Source organism: Falco naumanni, chromosome 1 (genome assembly GCF_017639655.2).
Source record: "Falco naumanni isolate bFalNau1 chromosome 1, bFalNau1.pat, whole genome shotgun sequence".
Lineage (NCBI taxonomy): Eukaryota > Metazoa > Chordata > Aves > Falconiformes > Falconidae > Falco > Falco naumanni.
The window spans coordinates 19279880-19297828 of record NC_054054.1 but is presented as its reverse complement, the minus strand read 5'-3'; the positions used below and the strand labels follow the sequence as shown (position 1 = coordinate 19297828).

Sequence of the window (17949 nt, the reverse complement as noted above, 5' to 3'; positions counted from 1 at the left end):
AGTTCGTGCAATCTGCTTCTGTGGAGATACTCAAAACCCACCTGGACATGACACTGTACAACCTGCTCTAGCAGACCCTGCTTTAGCAGGGGGTCAGAGTAGATGATCTCCAGAGGTCCTTTCCATCCCTGACCATTCTGTGATTCTGTGATAACACGTATTATGTAACTATATGTTTAGGCAGAATTCTAGATAAACCTATTCCACCTTGTAGTATCTTACATCTCATACACCAAATGACATTATTTGCCAAATATGAAATTCCAAGAATCTCAACAATCATCAGTGCTTAGTTCCAGGAGATGTTGTGGGATGTTATGAAAAACACATACTTTGAACATCCGGTTCCCGATGTATTCTTGTAATTCCCTCTTGAACAGCCCTGTGGATAACTTCTGCTCACCTCGTTCAGAACAGCAGCTCTTACTCACCAAGTTTAGCCAGTGCTCCTGAAAAATGGAAAAGCCTTCAGTGAGCACACAATGAAATATTCCCTTATTCATACCTGAGGGCAAGTAGGTCTTAAAGATGAGGTGGAACATGGTGATACATCTGGAAGAAGGAAGGTATGCCCTTTCTTTCTCCACCTCACCTCACTTTATCCCAGCCAAAGTTTGTCCTTCCATGCAGAGGACAACATAACATGGTGACACTGTCTCAAGATGTCATTTTTTTTTTCATACCTTAAGGAGTTGACATTGTTTCTTACTTCTCTGTGAATCGTCTACAAGAAAGTGCTTTCATTGGCTAAATAGGCAATAGGTATTTTAATATTTTTATTTCAGTGCAAATGTATATTTTATATATTTCTTGCAAAGGAAAAAACAACCAACACCAGACCAAGAGTGCTATACACTTAGAGGAGTTGCCCTTTCTAAAACAGCAGAAAGAGAAGGTAAAACTGTGAAATTGAAAGAACAATTATAAGAAATAGTATGAAGAACAAAACTAGAGATAGCTCACAGTTGATCCAATTGAGTTGAAACAATTTGCAAGAAATAGGGACTTACATAAACAATATATGAGTTCAATACTAAAAATTAAAAGCAAACATGACATTACAAGGTGTCATGGATATGTGGCACAAAGGAGTCATGGTATGCCTTACCAGAAAAATGAACTTAATGTTCTTAAATATTGAAAGGCCTCTGACTGAGGAAAGGGCTAAGAATAATTATTCACAAGTGATTTGAAGCATTTGGATGTGCTTACCCAATTAGCTGAAAACTCATTCGAACCTTATAAGAGATCCTCCATGATACAGTGTTTCTGGTTTTTAAAACATCATGTGTTCAGCTGTATTCTTATTATGATATTCCCTACATCTGCCACCTGTCCTGAATCCCCAACCTTTCTTCTCTCCCTGCCACCTTAAGCAAAATTAGTTGATTTAGAAAAAAGAGGTCTCCTTTTCCAGTGTACTAACTTGCCAGGCCTGCTTGGACCTGCTTGCTCAACTGAAAAAGTGAGTCTTTTGACCTGTGCTTTGAACTAAATGTGAGAAATTGTTTATCAGTCTTAGCTGAGTAGGATTTAAAAAAAAAAAAATTAAAACATAAAAAGAAGTATCTTATTGAAGCATAAAACAAAGAACTGCTGTCTTTGGAGGGCTAATTAATCAAATGCAGTCTTGTACTAGGCTGCGTTGTGTTGCTTTTCCATGTCTCTATTACTTCTGGTTCCAGTTACCACAGCTGTAGTTGCTAGAGGAACTTTGTCCCATGCTCTGCTGTGTGGAGTACCGGCTGTCTTTGTTGTCTGATATTGCAGAGCCATGGATGCTGGTGGGTGCTCTTTTTAAATATATATTGTACTTCACTTGAGTTTGCTAAAGACATAACGCTTGCATGCCTTCCTCTTTGGTGGATTTGGCCCCTCGCCCATTCTGTTTTATTGGGTTCACGTGGGAGTCCCAGGCTTTGTAACTGAATACACAATTTGAGCTGCGTATTTATAGGCTTTGTTATGTATAAATAAGCCTGGATAACATCACCAACCTTCTGTCTCTTTGGCAAAATCTCTCTTGCAGTTGATGTTTTGTGATGCCATTTTGATGTCGTTCAGTCTCTTTCCTCCTCCTTTTCCCTTTCTGGGGTCATTTCTCGTATATAAATGCACTCGCCCGCAGAAAATCACTGCTGCACCAAGAGAGCAGAAACCTGCTCCAACTCCTCTTGCTTACTGGCCTGAGTGCTTATATCAGGTGAAAGTGAAAGAAGGAAGAGGGGAGGCCTTCAGATTAGTCTAGCAATAACAGAATTTTAGCTGAAAGAAAGAGTTGAAAAATGGTTAAATAAAAGCTGGATAAACCCCTTTGACTATAGTAATAGTTTGGGCTTGGGTTGGTTTTTTTGTGTTGGTTTTTTTTTTTTTGTTCTGTTTTGTTTTTTCTTTTATTGTATGAATAAAATAAACTCCAGAGACTTTCTCTGAAGGAGTGGCCTGCATTCAATTGCAGGATAGCATAACAAATTCTGGAAATATCTTCAGAACATTCTTTAAAACACTGAGCGAAAACTCACTCTGTGTACAGTCCCCTGTATACAAACTGCAGTTGAAATGTTGTGATTTCATCTCTGAATATGAGTGGTTTGTTCCTAGCAAATTTTCTGTTTTCATATAAACAGATTTTCACAATGAAATACAATACAATAAATTATTTTAGTCTCTACTGATGCTGTGAACATGCCAAAAGTCACGTTAACCCTGCCATCAAACATAAGTTGGTGAAGCATGATGAGAAAATATTTATAAAAAGCATGGCCATAATCTTTGTTTAACCCAGAAATACCATTCTTGTGTTCTAAAGTTTGGGGTTTCCCTTCTGAGAATTAGGAAACTTCCTTTTAACATAGGAGTATTTGTAGAGAATATAAAGTATTCTTGTTTTTAACAAGAAGCAGGCTGGCCTAGTAACTGTAACACAGTTCTTAGGTGTGCCTTCATTTTTGTTTGGGTTTGTTGTTGTAAGCCAGAAGCTGGACATGCATTAATTCCTCAACTGACCTTCTAATTGGCAGTGATCTCAGTGAACTCAAATTATTTCAGGGCGGCTGAAATTAGAATGTGTTGCTGGTCTGCGTGGGGGCCTGTGCGTCACCCAGGTTTGTGCCGAGGAGGAGGAGACTCCTCTTGTACAGAAGCCAAAGGGACTGTGCTAAACAGGGGTGGCTACACACATGTGTGGTTGGCAGCAGCAAGGACTAGCAGAGCGTGGGAATGAAGGCAGCTTGGGTCTTTATGCTTTCCTGCAGAATATTGTCTTTTTTATCAGACTGTCCAGTTCCATTACCTTGGTTGCATGAAACTACTATTCCTCTATTCACAGAGCTTGGACTAGCTAGATGGCAAAAATTGATTTTTTGGGGAAGAATTCCCTAAATGTAGAAGAATCATCTGCTATACAACCTATATTCATGTTAATGAATGATCAGACTTAGCTGACGTGTTGCCTCTAGTTTAGAGATGGCTGAATGAGTTTGAAGAAAATTATGAAGCTGGACATATTTGACCTATGCCTCATTTAAAACAAAATCAGAAATGTATTTGAAGTTTCATAGAATTGAATTGGTTTGTTTCATTATCCTGTGGTGATACTGAAACCTTGCATTTCAAAGAAGTCAGAAGTAGAAATGTTAAAAGCTGCAAAAGGGTTTTTCGTCGTGTTCTTTCCAGCTTGAACCTATGCAAGCATTAATAGGAACCTGTTTTAAATGTCTACTTTTTTGAGACTTGGAAGTATGACTACTAACTGTGTATCTGATGGTGAACAATTATATTTTAATAAAACTGCCTACCAATGTGAAATTCCTCAAATATTACAACTATTATTACATCAAATTCTTCAGTCCATAATGGCTTATATCAAGAGGATGAGTAGAAAACTTTCTGACTTATAGCAGTGTCTTCTTCCTTATCTAAATAACTTGAATAGCTGCTATGCATATCACTGACTCATCCCACTTTGCTAAAAGCTCAATTACACGGAGCACTTCTGAGAATAAGGACTTACATATTGTACTTCTTGTCGCTCAGTTGAGTATTACTCAGTTGAGATTTACTACTGATACTGCTGTCATGGTTGCCTTAAAATTTTAATGGAAATCAAATATTGGAACAGATAATTCCTTTAATTTGTTGAATAAAACAGAAGAGGATAGATATACTTAAAGTTTAAGGTTTTTTGAAAATACTAAAAATAGAGAAGCAACATATTAAGTTTCCATAGTAGTGCACATATAAATTCTTACAACTGATAAATGGATGTAATTCATTCAAAGACATTCTCAATGGCCAGACCCCAAATCTTTCTCCTGCAATTAAATAGTGTCAGCAGCATATATTGAATGTTCCACACCCACTCTTCCTACATTTCTCTATAAAAATACACATCACCTTACTTTTCCTGCCCTGTTTTAACAACAGCTACAAAGCTCTCTTTGTCTGAGAGTAATTTACAAACTCCATTATTGTGTTATCTCTGTATTAGTAATGTATGTGACCAGATGTGGAGGAAAATACCCTGTGTTCAGCTGTTATGTTTTTATATGGAGAAAGGACTCCAGGATATAGTGACCTTTGCTGCCAACAAACTGTAGGGATAAAGTCTTCAGAATTAATGTTTTTCACCCTGGAAATTCTGTGTACATGGAAATATTTGGATTTCAGACATTTTTCCTCTTTGTTATGGAAGTTTCATACTTAAAATAGTTATGATTATTTTTTTTTTAGACCCTGAAGATCCCAGTATCTGCATTAATTGTAGCTAAGCAGTCAAACGATATGCAAAAAACATGTAGTTAGCAACAAATGTGTTCTCAGATTGTTTTTAAAGTTTGCGCAAGAATCTGTTCTAAGATTAAATGTTTTAAACTTGCATTTAGTATCTTTTCCCTGGCTGACCTTTCTGTCTTATATGTAACCACTAGTCCTCCACTGGTGCCACTGAACAGTCAGCTTACACTTTTAATGTCACCTCCCTGGATGACCTTTTCTTTTTTATTTTTATTTTCTTTTGTTTAAATTACAGGTGAAAATTAAATGTATTTAATGACTCCAGTCATGCTCAAATGGCTTTTGCCATTTTACAGGGAAAACAGCATTACAGTGCACCTGAGAAGCATTCTTTTTGTTCATTGAAGACTTTTTAAAATGGGTAATTAACTGTAGGCTAATCTCTTCAACGTTGTAATTGCAAATCTTACCCTGATTAAATGGATGGTAGTTTCTGGTGCCACTGTCAACTGCGATGTTGCAGTGCTTGAAGAACTGTAGTATAAACTCCCCTACATTTTAACATCAAGTTAAAGACCAGAAACCCTTATGTTTCTTCTGTAATGGAGGAAAGAACTTGTTGTAAGGATTTGCTTAATGAGGTTGTCTTCATTAAAGTTTTTCAAGTTCAATGATTTCTGCAGAGACTAAGCAAACAAATTCATTGTGTTGGATGTGTTTTCATACAGCCTATTGCTTAGCAGGGGAAATAAAGAGTTCACAGTCTATCCCTCAGTGACACATATAATCAGGCTGCCAGATCTGATTGAACCTGCAGGACTTACTTGTGATAGGTCACATAAAGCATGATATTTTTCTCCTGTCAGTGGTAAGTACAGAAGGATTTCTGAAAAGGGGAATTAGGCATGCAAATCTGAATTTCTTATTTATTTTTTTTACATGTACAATTATGGCACCTTTTACAACATGCCGAAACTAGATTAAAATTAATTTATTTTGAAATACTTAGCTGTAATATTGCTCTGTGTAATTGTATTTGGTATTTGTTTCTATAAGCAGATACTTAATACTTTGCTGGTTAAAGCATTTACAGAAATTGCAGAAGGCTGGTTCCACTTGCATTTTGTAGCAGCTGGTGCTAAATTGAATAGATCAAGCTTATTTAGGCAGGAAAATGTACCAATAGTGAATATTACTCTTTTTTTGCCCTAAAATGGAGCAATATCTTCCAAGTAACAGATTGAAACCTGAGCATTTTTCCTCCTGTTATACAAAACAAAAGCAGAGCTATCATTTCTTTGGATATTTTGGGGAAAAGTGGCTGATTCTGAATATTTCCAGTTATGTTGCCCCTAAAGTCATACCTTCTGGGACAGGACTGATACAATGCTCAGTGAGGCACAGATACACAGTGACATCTTTCAAAACACGCAGTGACTTTTAAAGGAAATTGACGTTGTTTTAAACTAACACCTGAAGTTGAGAGTGGCACTGTTTCTCAGGAGCAGCGCTTCACTGGCAGTTACAGGGAGGAGTTTTCTTTAAGTGCATTATCCTATGTGTAGGGACATCAGGAATATAAGTGGATATTTCCTTTTTCTTTTCCATGAAAATAAATAGGAAAAAGAGCTATCAGAAAACTTTACTAATTTAATTTTTTTCTGCTAGTGGCCTGAGTGACCATGTGTGATAGTGATTCTGATATTCATATTTTATTTCCTCTGTGCATCACTTGTTTCATTAAGCAAGGGATATGTTCATCCTGGAAAGAGATCCAGCCTCAGGCAAAACTTTTATGTTGCTGTTGTGACACAGAAATCTTATTAGCTGTTTTAAGAAAACAGCTGAAATTGATGGTTTCCTCAATGCTGTGTTTTTAATCAGTGGCCAGTGTATTTTATCTTTATCCTATCTTCAAATACTAGCCAGAGGGTGACCTTAGGCCGGTAGATGTGTTAGAAGAGTGAGTATGGTTCTAGATGTTGCACTTTGGAAATTTTTTTTATACCATAAATTGTAAATCTACAGCTATCAGCTAATCAGTAATTTGTTGTAAAGAACTGTAAAATCTGTTCAGAGGTGCAGCTTTCATCTTGGAACAATCCAACCCATCACTGCACACCTGACTAGCTGAGTTGTATAGAGCTGCTGTTATTTACGTATGAAAATGCATTGACAGCTAGAGAAGACATCATTTGAAGACAGTTACATTGTTTAATGTAGTCAGGTATGCTTTTATTTGCCTTTATTTTATTTACTCAGAACATGACAGTGGAACTGCACTAATTCAAAATTCCCTATGTTCAGCCACATCTATACTATATACATACACAAATATATTTACTGATATGGTTATATAGATATAGATACAGTGAAAAACATGTAAACAATACAAACCATCGTGCACTATAACATGCAATAAACTACGTGTTTAATCAACAATAAGATATATTCTTTCTTCCAAGCATATTTATTGCCCAGGAATAAGTAGTGATGGTCAGTTATGAAATATTTCGTTGTTCTTGCATTCCTGATTGGCTTCTAATCATATTCTGGCACTTCAAGAATACCACTGACATCTTAAAAATACATACTTGGTGATAACAGAGTAACTGTAGAGTCCATTCAGTTCTCTGTAACCTACTTCCTTCTCTTTCAAAAACAAATTTAAACCAGCTTGTTGGGTATGAAAGGTTCTCTGCAACGAAACTCACTTCCAGCACAGGTACTTCAGAGCTGCCTTCGTTTCAACACTTTTCAAAACACACTGATGTTCGCATGAAGTTCCATTGTTTTTCCAGACCTTGATCAATAGAATGAATTACTCCATACCTGTTTTCCTGCAGTCAGTGCATGACAACTGACTTAGAGAGAAGCTGGATAGTTGGGTCGTTGTCTTTTACAGAGAGGGCAGGAAGTTTTCTTAAATTTGTAGATTAGTCAGTCAAGTCAATGGCCATTCAAAAAATATCATACCGATTTTAATTGAAACAAAAATCTTTCCTGCTTCTGTGACAAAGTGTCTAAAGAGGGAGCTCACTTGTTCTTCTATCTTGCAGAGAAACTTTTTGTTCCAAATATTCAAATATTTTGAAATTTTCATTCAATATAGCCCACTTCTTTTTTTTTTTTTTTTTTTTTTTTTTTTGTTTATTTGTTTGTTTTGGCTTGGTTTGTTTTTGTTTTTGTTTTTTGTTATAACATCAGTGAAACAATGTACCCACTGGCACTTTACCTGCTTACATAAGCTGTTATTTCACCAGGATCATTATGCTAGTATGTTTGTTGGCTGCCAACCTTATAAGTTAACTTTTCCTGTACTTCTTCAGCAAGATGTGTTTTCAGGATAAAGAACTAAATCCTATTATCAAATTATCTGGAAAAATATTTATTTGAGGTTTGTTGGGGAAAATTGGTTTTCATAACAATAAGTTGTTATGATGCAGGGAAATATTTATTTCCATTCACACAGATCACAGAAAAACAGAATAGACTGACAAATATTAACAGGGTACAATTTCTTATCCATGGTAATATAAAATAAGGCAAAAATGAATTATTAACTTTTCTTTGACTTTATAGGTCTGCTCAGAAGTATAAACACTAATCTGCTGTTGAATGTTTCTTGTGTATACTTTATTAAAGTTTTTCCTCTTTTTTTTTTTTATTTTTTTTTTTTTATTTCCCCCAGCCAGGTATACTGTAGCTTCTCCAAAGAAAGTGAGTAAAAAATGTTTTCTGTAGTACCCTTCCAGAAGCCAAGAAGCAACATTAAATTTAAAGAAGAAAAATGTTTGTTGAAGTTTAAGGAGGAAAGGGTTATTAAAGCAGTTTTCCTCATGACTTCAGCTGGAAACAGTTGAAAAGCATGTTTCTGTGAACACTTAAATTAATTGTGCACATGGTGGTTCCAAGTTTGGATTTCAGGAGTTCAAAGAAGGACAAAGAACTGCACAGACTTCATAGATTTGGTCTTTTGTCAGATAGTGCCCTAATGAAAAAGCAAATACATTGTGACAGAGGACAGTAAATAGAACAACACCCCCCATAAATATAGCTTGGAAGACTTCAAAATACGTTATTTTACCCTAATTTGAAGCTCAAGAATTGACATTTCCCCCAGTGTTTGGCTGTTCAGATTTTAAAAACTGATCAAGTGCAATTTAGTAACTAACTGTCACGCTGTGTGCTCCAGTCTGAACACTGAAATAGTGAAATCACAAATTATGAACTTCCTTCAGCTTTCGTCACACAGCACAGCTCTCTGAATAGACTCCATGGTCTTTCTGACAGGTGCCTGTTCAGGATCTTTGCTTAATGAGTTCTGTGTAATTAGTTATTACAATACTATTTTTCCTATGGTCTTGTCACCAAAATCGGGAAAACTCCTTAATACCAATGTAGCATTAAGAAGCAGACATTATTTATTGCAGCATTGAATGCATGGGGGATTGTTCCACCACACACCATATGTTTCATTCAAACAAAATTATATAGTCCACACTTATGAGTATGCATTACATTTCTCAGAAAGATCATACATATTCATTCAACAGGTAGTACCATGTTAATTGAGCATCGCACATGCTCCTTACAGCTATCTCTGAGTCTTCTAAGGGATCTCATACCACAGTTGACCCTATAGTTACAGGTGACCAACCACTGAAGCTTAATTTAGTTCCTTTATATCGAGAGCCCAAGGAGAGTCCAAGTTGGTTTCATTAGTTACCTATACAATGGTCTCCTCAGTAAGTTTTAAATGAGTCTTTCCCTCTTTAGCATAAAATTACATGAGCAAGGTTGGTTAGCGGCAGTCTCTCCATAGTGATTACACAGAAGCAAACAATATAGTTGCAAAGCTAAAACAGAACACGTTAAGAAATCTAGTTACCATGCTAAAATAGACTATGCGGTAATAGTCTTGATTCAGGAAAATCTCCAACTGGAATCAATTAAAAAAATATCTGAAGAAGTTCGTAATACACAGTCATAGGCAGAAAAGGCTTTTTCTTGCAGGCTTGTTGGGAACTGGGAAGCTGAAGACTGGCTTGATAGGTGCTCAGTGTGTTTTCATGGCTTACACCTGGGAGGATAATGGGGCCTGTCTGCAACGCTCGCTCTGACCGGTTGATCTGAAGATCACAAAACATTTTTCTTTTGAATCCTGCCTCTCTACTACTCACTAACATTAATATAAGTAGATATAGTCCAAAGTATCAAAAGAGTTGCCTTATGCATGTGTTTCTGTGTGTGTTCCCTGTTAATGAGAAAACAGAGTGGCACAGGGCTTAATACCAATATTTCTAAAATACAGACACAATAAAAAATACTTTAAAGCTTCATTCATTTTGGACTAAAACTTCTGATATACCTACTAAGTATTCTAGGATCTCCCATTTTCCCAGTGTGTAAATGTAGCTCAAACATCTTCATTACAAAAATTTGCAGTTACACTTAATTTTCAAGTTTACCGGTGTCAAGATATTTCTTTCCTGAATATCAGAGCTAAAAATTGAATGGTCTCTGATGCTGTTCCTCAATCTGAAACTGAAAAATGAGAGAAATTTACATTTAAATAAAGTTCTCTGCATGTGTTGAAGCTGTTATTAACAAGATAAATTGGTGCACCAAGTGAAGATCCTGGAGGCTGTGTTGACATATCATTGTTTGCTTTACATAAGGAATATGCAGTGTATCAATGCCACAATTGCAGCATTAATAACTGTTCCTCCCCGTTTTTGACAAACAAGAATATGGTGGCAATGTCCCCAATTAAGGCTCTAATGGGTAAAATCTGAGATTTAGATATTTCTGTCAATACAGTCATTAAAAACTAGAAATTATCAATATGTTTAAAATCATCATTTAGCTATGAATAAATTAAGAATCAGTTATCAGGAGATAGTGTTAAATCAGGATTACCTTAAATAATTTAGTCATTAAGCAGGGAAAGACTGGTGAGTATCTCCAAGGAGCAGCTCATAGCACTAATGTGTCTCTGGAGATGTGGGCTGATATCTCCCACCTGCATTACCTTACTAAAGGAATTTTTGCCTGTAGATAACAGTTGTGCGTTGTTTTTATGATTTTCACAGGAAGGAGCATCTGTGAGCAGGCTGCATACCTCTAATCTTTCAGTTGTTCCTGGCCCAGCAGTTTAAAAGGTATAGGGATACCGTGCAAATAACCCACCAGCTTCGAGACACAGCATTTCTGTGTAAGTAATACCTCATGTTTATACAGTAAATTTCCAGTGTTGTGGAGCTCCAGATATGCTTGCATACTAACAATACTGTTATGAGCATGATGGTTTAACTTAATTATTTTTCAAAGTGCAAATTCTACAAAGTGAACGTATATGTATCATTGTAGACATGGTGACAAAAAGCCTTTGTCAAAGATACAAGTGACTCTAAATTTTGTCATGTTAGACTTTTTTATTAGACTTAATTTCATTAAGGGAGAAAAGGAATCCATTTTATAAACTCAGTAGGAGCTGAGATCCTTGCACCTGGATTGTAGGTTATTTTGTTGCTGGACGAGGTACGACCAAGGACCTAGATTTAAAATACATTTCACCCAAGATACAGCAATAGCTTGCTTTAGCAATACTTTGTATGTATCTAGATGAGGAGTTAGTTACCAACCTGAGCGATGCCTAAAGACTCAACTTCAAACAGTATTTAAACAGTTACTTGAAATGCTTGGATGCACTTAGTAAACAAAAGGGGTATAGACTGGTTTGGGTGGTCACACCAGACAGGGTGTGAATGTTCCTGTGACTACCTCGTGACAGATTTGAAAATCCCGCAACAGACCTCTTGATTTGAATAGAACATTTCCATAAAATTATTAGAAGAAATAAGCCACATGCCTACCTTTCTGTTTATAATAAAATTTAAAAGGTGGCTATATTTATACCTGAAGGATGTTCTGAGCTTTTAGTATGTCAGTATTGTAGGGGCGGGGGGGGGGGGGGGGGGGCGCAAAAAAACTGGAGAGGAGTATCACTTTGACTATCCAAATACTTGGAGCTAGCGCATCAGTGAAAAGGTTTGATTACCCACAAATATCCCTATGAAATATGGATTTTTACTTCACCAAGCAGACTTGAAGGATGCACAAAAAAAAGATGAAGTGCTCAGGCAGTGATATAGAGATGCATCAGGACTGTTTGAAGCACTGTCTCCAGGGCACTAGGGAAATACATGTCTTGTAACATCTGTGCCAAAGAGACAGCAGCTGCCCCCCCCACATGACAGTAATCCCTTTGCAGTAACTTTGTCAATGCCTTCATGCCATCCTCACATGTTAAAAAGTCATTGGATGAAGCTCTTAAAAAAGTATGAGATTGAATACAGTAATAACCTACGTCCAGTTTTCATTTTTAATTTTATGCTTCTAGGGTTTAATTTAATCTTTAGCTATGAGCAGCTAGGAGATTATCCCATAATTGCCCAATATCAGTTGTGTAGATCTGTGTAGTCTTTTGAAGCAACTGGGCATCCAAAAGGTCTGATTCTGCTTTTGCCTAATACATGTGTCAGCATGCAGCCACCTGATGGTCTTAATTTTTCCCTGTTCATTTCCATAAAATTACACAGGTTAAAATCATGTTAAAGGGGCAGAAACAACAGGAAAGGATTTTTAAATGTTTCTCCAACAGATGTGTCTGCATAGAATCATCATAGAATCATTTAGGGTGGAAAAGACCTTTGAGGTCATCAAGTCCAACTGTTGACCCAGCACTGCCAAGTCCACCTCTAAATGATGTCCCTCAGCACCACATCTACACATCTTTTAAATACCTCCAGGGATGATGATTCCGTTGCCTCCCTGGACAGCCCTGTCACCAGAGCCTTTCCTAGAATAATAACCCCAACTTGCAAATAGGTAGCTGTTTTCAGACCAACATATTTTTGCATATCTAAGACAAAGACAAATGATACTAAATCAGGAGAGTAAACAATGCTAAATCAGAAGAGTTAAAACTTAAGTTGTTTTTACAAGCTTTGATGACATATTGAACTGTTATTTTAAAAATGCCTGCATAATTTCTCCAGTCTTCATTTAATGAAAAATAAAAGTATTACAAAGTGGTTGCAGTTGCTCTAGGCAATTTAAAATCATGACTTTGCCGATAGAATTACTTTTCCTCTGTCATTGTAACTTGAATTTAAATTTCATTTTAGTGGCTATTACTCTATGTTAAACTCTTTGCTTTTCTATTTAGAATTTTCTGCTCTGAAGTAAAAAGTTAAATTCCTGCTTAACTCTTCTTTAACAAAACAAGTGTGATAATTTTAATTTTTTAAAAAAAGTTTTCTTCAAAATAAAGCCATAGGATCCAGGCTGCCTCTGTGGTTTGTCTAGTGGGTGGTACAAAACCAAATCCTTTCAATGAATGTTCTGTTAACTTGTGGAGCATTAAGCATGCTCATAAATAGAGCTTGCGTTTCGTAAGGTACAAATGTCCATGTGTATATACTCCTTGTGGGTTATCACACTACAGAGTAGGATTGGGTTAATACTTGGATATAAATGGAATATTCCAAGGAAGAGAAATTCAGAATTTGACTGATGACTACATATTAGCAGAGTAAATGACAGTGCAAGGACTGGCAGCATTAATTTGAAAAAAAAGAACTGCTTCCAAGAAGAAAGAAAAGAATTGCTTTGCTTTTATAGTAACCGTAAGGGTTTTTACTAGGCAGGCTTTTAGCTCCCTTGCTGGTCACTATTGGAGCAGTCTGAACAGTCTGACCCAATGCAGTTACAACCTCTTAGGATACTAGACCTGAGGTTTTTTCTAGCACATTGAATTAGGAGTCTTGTTCTGGTACCTAGCTCATATCTATGTGCCTGTCAGTCTCTACTTCCATCTATTCAGGCTTTTACAGTATTTGTACCCTGGTTGTAATTTAGGTCACATGTACATGAGCTTCCCATTCTGTGAAGAAACATATTTGCTGAAAAGTAATCTCTCTAGTATCAAGTAATCAACTGCATTACTTGAATGAAATTCTTATTTTTAGATATATAAAAACATGTGTCTAATAAGCACGTTGCTTTTTGATCATGTTTATGATGGATTGTCAACATTCTGTGATTCCTCCTTGACAGTGAAACAGTACTTATTAGCATTTAATTTCAAGTGTTTCAAAGTGTGACTTCAAGGAAACAGAACATGTTTATGTCAAATGTATCACACAGTGTATTAACAATCACACAATTTACTAACATTTAATTCATAAAAATTTGTTACAGTCATACAGTCATTGGTGGGAAGGTGGGGCCTTTAGAAGGACCAATATGAGCTAGCACGGTTAAACAATCAAGGAACAGAATTAAAAAGGAACATCTCAAAAAGCTAGTTATGTCCAAATGAAGAAAGCAGGAAAGATGAACCATGACAGATTAAATGGAAATATAGAAGGCATGCCAATAGAAGTTTGAAAAGTCGCTTATAAATAGCATTACAAGCTAGTAATAAATCCCTTTTACAGATGCAGCTGGAGCAAGATGCTTTCAAGAAGGCCTTTAGGGACCAAAAGAGGAGTTCAGAGAAGATAAGGCTATAGCAAGAAAATCAGGTAATTTTTTTGGCATCTATCTATAGAGGAGCTTGAGTGTGCTGGAACTCCTCCACATGGCTGTATGCACCTCAAACTGTGGCGCAGGGAGAACAAACTGAACAACAGAGCAAATTGTCAAGAGCAACAGGAACAAACTGGCAGGTCGAAGTGACACCTGCTTAAGAATTCTACAGGACTTCAAGGACGGAGCCATCAAACCACACATTCTGATATGCAGTCTCTTTTACATTTCCTGCAGTACCAAAAAACTTGAAACTGGGCTACCTGACACCAATTTTTAAGCAGCATTCCAGAGATCTGAAGAAATGTAAAAATCTGGGGAATTTTTGAATAATCAAGTGAAAGGCAAAAGTTCCATATATGACTAAAAATATGAATAGAAATATATACTGAAAGGGTGCAGATGCTTTTCTCAGTGACTTGGGAAGAGCAGTCATGCAATTTTTAAATTCAAAATTAAGCATATATATATAAATATATATGCGCATAAAGGTACATTCAAGACTTACTCCCCTAATGAAGGATTGTTTCAGTCCTGCAGGTAGTTTAATCATGCAAATATTTGTGACACTCAGAAATTTCACAGATGCTGAGGTATGACATATCTATAAAACCAAAAGGTATCTGAGATTATCTTTTCTAAAATAAACCCTATTGCATCACTTCTCTGCTTCCTGTTCCATTCATATTTAGCATGGAACATCTATCTTTGATGAAGAAAAGTAATGTTTGCTTTGTATCTAAAGATATGTAAAATGCGTACACATAAAACCATGGAAAGAGCAGAACTAATTCTGCAGTGGTTGTATTATAATTGTTAAAATGAAAACAACTTTGTTTTCCGTTGTGAGCTCTTTGGCTTCTGTTTTCATGAAACTGACCATGTAAGAATTAGCATATTTGTGACTCACCACAAGGTTTTCTTTAAAATAGCCTGAAGTAACTATTGTTCTAATAATGCCCATACTGGTATCTTAAGATTCATTGACTTTATGATATCTGACAGGGTGGCTTATCCGGTGACTGTCATAGGTGAGGACAACTGGAACATATTCCATCCTTCACAAGTTTCCTCCAGAGGATCGTCTTGGAATTTCTGCTAAAGGAGAGGTAAGAAGGTAAGAAAAGCTGTTCATATAATTAAGAAGCAAACTGAAGAAGAGGTAACACAACTACTTGGATTTATTTCTTATCCTGGCTTCCTGCTATAGTTAGTTATTCATATTATTCCAAAACATGGAAACCTCAGTTTGAAGATATACCTTGTACTAAGTAGTGATCCAAAACCGCGTATGTGATATTTCTCAGAAAACTCTTCAGTACACCCATGGTAAGAGTTTAATAAGGCATCCTGATTCAGGGTAATGCAGACATTTAGTCAACATTAGCTAACCTCAACTTAAAATTAAAGGTAAGCGTAACTTCATGCTGCACTCAGTCCTTAGGTTTCATTCTTTCATGTAATATTTCATAATTCACTGTACATAATTGTTGACTGAATACTCAGTTACAAAACAAAGCTAAAAACCAAGCAGTCATTCTGCAATCAATATTTGCCTTAAATGAATGGTTAAGTAGTTCCATAACAGCAGAAGCCTCTTTTAGTCTAGGTAGTGTGGCATGCAACAGCTTCCAAAGTACAATCTGTACATTTTTGATTACTTTGTAAAGGGAGAAATAAGTATAATTACCTTCTAGAACTGTCATAATTTTTCAAGCTACCACTGAGATGCCTGTATTAGCTTCTGTGCCTGTAGATATAAACAATATTGCATTCAAAAGAAAATTGTCCTAAATGAAAAGTCTTGATTTATGAAGTCTGTTTTCTAGACTACCAAGTACTTGGCTACGTTCAAACAAATTGATTGGTTGCAGCGTTCTCCCTGACCTGGGATTTACTTTTTTGTTGTTCAGTCTGAGAAACTGATGAGGTTGATTCTTTCATTCTCTGATTGATTCTGCAAAAACAGTTCAGCTCCAGAAGCCATTTCAACTAGTGTAGTTGAAAGGTACTGAGCTGTAAACAGATAGAAACAGAAGTAAGGTGTTGGCATCACAGTTGAGAGAATATGTACTCATTCATTTAACTTAATTCCTATTTTAGTTGAAAATTTACATCTGTGATCTGGAAACTGAAGCTTGTTAAATAACCAGAGGAATTTTTGTAGCAAGATATTTGCCCCTATTATCACTTCTTCCTTAGCTGCTAGAGCTGCACGCTGGTGCCTGAATATTGCTTGATTGAATGGGACAAGGGAAAGGTTCCTAACTGATGTTTTGATCAGTGAATAGTTTAGGCCAGTACTCTCGAAAGACTGCTTCCAACCTGACCCCATACTGCTAGAGAGGACTCCCCTTCACCTAGTGATGTTCCAGCTGAGCCTGAAAGGACGTGCTCTACCCTGCATCTTCACCCGTGGATTCATTGCTGTAGGTAAAAATAACTGATCTTACTATTCTGCAAGGTTCATTTTCCAGATCTTCAAATGATAAGGCCCTAAAGGAACACAGGAGAACAGAAAACTTCCTTTCTCTTGCTCTTTGAACATTTGACTGTAGATGGTGTATGAGATATTGTAAGATTAAACTTGTTATATTTCACAGATTTATACCTCCTTCTCTCTTATTTATTTAAATTTGGCATTATTTATAAACATAAGTGAAAACATCAGGATAAAATTTAAGCATATACTTAGCCTAGCCTGAGCGGACAATCAGCTTGCATTTAAAAGTAAAGTCCTCAAGGTACTAAATGTGAACTGAATGCAACAAAAATAGTGAGGATTTCAGGGATTTTCAGGGAGATCACACAGCAAGAGAAGTATCAGCTGCTACCGTCAGGAAGGAAATTTCCCAGCCCTAAGTTTGCCCTCTGTTCAAATTAGGCTGTTTTCTGTTTGTGGGGTCTGACACTGGATAAACCATTGCTGACAGAGTTGCCTTTAAAAAAATCTAAAAGTTGTTTTGAAGATACAGATTTGTTTATTTGAACAAAGGGCAAGTATATAACACCTTGGGACACTGCGAGATTAATCAGGGAGCAACTATTTTGTGTTCATGCATGTAATTAATACTATAATAACCAGGAACAAGGCTGAAGAACAAAATTGTCTATGGATGACCCTCATTCTTACTGTGAAATTTCAGCTGAAGTTCTGAGGTTAAGCTTGCATGTGTGTCAGTCCAAGCATAAACCCACCGGTGCCTATTGTCCCACAGAGGGAACTGTCCTCTGCATTCACGACACCTGGATATGTACAGCTAGACCCATTGACCAGCAGGGAGACTATAGTCTTGTCTAATCTGCTGAATAACCACATAGAAGGTCACTGCATGGGTTATTTGGTTTGCTGCTTGTAATCACTGATCTAAATGGGCTTTGGTAAAACTCTTCATCTATCTGATCCATAAATTTCTCTGACTGGTTAAACTTAGCTGGTTACGCTGCACTGATTCACAGTTTGCATGTGAATAACTGTGTGAGTGCCCCTGCACTATTAGAAAGTATTGACAGTGAGATGTCGAGCAGACCTTGCTATCTTTAAATTATTGCTTGACTGTAGAAGAAAAAGAGCAAGGAGCACTGCAGGTGCCATCATGTTTGCCCATGTAATTTGGA

The 17949-nt window shown here is 36.6% G+C and overlaps 1 long non-coding RNA gene across 6 annotated transcripts in view; it reads left to right on the top strand.

Annotated features, from left to right (window-relative positions):
- Positions 1-16893, top strand: part of LOC121083379 — a 56361-nt gene extending 39468 nt beyond the window's left edge. For all 6 annotated transcript variants that reach the window (XR_005826341.1, XR_005826337.1, XR_005826334.1 and 3 more), the window contains 3 exons: positions 10830-10951; positions 14241-14327; positions 15337-16893. This is a non-coding gene — a long non-coding RNA (uncharacterized LOC121083379). The remainder of the gene's footprint in view (positions 1-10829; positions 10952-14240; positions 14328-15336) is intronic.
- The last annotated feature ends 1056 nt before the right edge of the window (positions 16894-17949 follow it).